At 34.2% G+C, this 1,406-nt stretch overlaps 1 protein-coding gene across 1 annotated transcript in view; it reads right to left on the bottom strand.

Moving 5' to 3' along the window:
• Positions 1 to 1,406, bottom strand: part of LOC107724947 (1,4-alpha-glucan-branching enzyme-like) — a 180,799-nt gene that overhangs the window by 55,541 nt on the left and 123,852 nt on the right. The gene's annotated exons all lie outside the window — the stretch shown is intronic.

Genomic DNA, 1,406 nt, shown 5'->3' with positions numbered 1-1,406 from the left:
GCGGATGACGTAGGCGTAGCGTAAACTCCGGTGAGAATATGCTAGTCTCGCGAGAACCAAGTTTTGTTTACAGCAAAGAAAAAACTGTCTCCTCTTGGCTTTTTATCGAAATCCTCCGACACTTTTCTTTACAAATCCTCGCTTTGTAATTCGTGACCGGTGTTTTGTTTTGCTCTCTCCTCTGCGCTTCCGCATTCGTCACTTCTCACTGGAGCTTACGCTACGGCTACGTCCTACATCTACACTGGAACGCCACAAAATGAATTAAAACTAAATATAATTATTTAAAAAAGACAAAAACAAAATTACAAAAAAAATAAAATAATTAATGCTTTATTTTATTTAGATATATATTTTATCTATTATTTTTTAGTATTTTGTATTAATAATGTATTACATATTTTATATATTGCAGTATTATATATAAAATAATACTTACTAATAATTACTATTTACACAGTTTGATCAGACTGTATAAAGAGAAATGACAAAAGCAAAATAATAAAAATGTAAACAAAAAAAAATGAAAACTGAAAGTATAAAAATAAAAGCTAATTCAAATATGAATAAATACTACAATAGTACATAAATAAATTAATATATAAATAAAATACATTCAGGACACTGGAATGGGATAAACATCAAAATTCGAAACTACAGCCATGCCATGACCATGTAAACGCAGTAAACATATTTGTAAAATTTTCATGTGCAAAGCTACCAGAAAGAAATGTGATTGAATCATTCAGAGAAACTCCATCCACTTGAAATCGCATTTAATTCATCCATCAAGAAAAGTAGTTCCACTTCAAAAGGACGATTTGTACTTTAAATCTCAAATAACAAGCATTTTTGTATAGTAGACTTTTAACAAAAAAATGCAAGCTTTTCATTTCAGTTAAATCCCCTGGAATGCCTTTTCCAACAAGTGCATTACCGAAAAAAAAAATTTTTTTCTGAGCTGAAAAATTATTTTCTGTCATTTGTGACTCAGATCCTGACAATAGTTTGTTGTATTTACCCAGAACATTCTTTAAGACAAGCTACTTCACGGCCGATAGCAGTAAATCAGTCCATTCTTAACATCATGCTTCTGCAGAAGCTGCGATCACATCTACGAGCTGGACTACTTTCCTCAGCTAATAATTCATATTCCAATCTTCCATTTGATGGAGTGGAAATTTGTTTAAAAAGCAAACGAGTAATGAGATTGCAGGGCTGGTTAGAGACTGATGTTTTAGGGTGCTTTCACACTTGGTTCGCTTGCCTGGTCCGAACCCGAGTTCGATTGCTCCCCCCTCCCCCTGCCCCTGCTGGACTGCGTTCATATTATTTTATTTGGATCCGAACCGCGGTTCGGTTTGCGGTTTGCGTCATCAAGCCAGCAGCTGTTTACCCCATTGCTT

This window comes from Sinocyclocheilus rhinocerous, unplaced genomic scaffold (genome assembly GCF_001515625.1).
Source record: "Sinocyclocheilus rhinocerous isolate Xijiao unplaced genomic scaffold, SAMN03320098_v1.1 scaffold996, whole genome shotgun sequence".
Lineage (NCBI taxonomy): Eukaryota > Metazoa > Chordata > Actinopteri > Cypriniformes > Cyprinidae > Sinocyclocheilus > Sinocyclocheilus rhinocerous.
The sequence above is the reverse complement of the archived record's forward strand: the minus strand, read 5'-3'. Positions and strand labels throughout refer to the sequence as shown.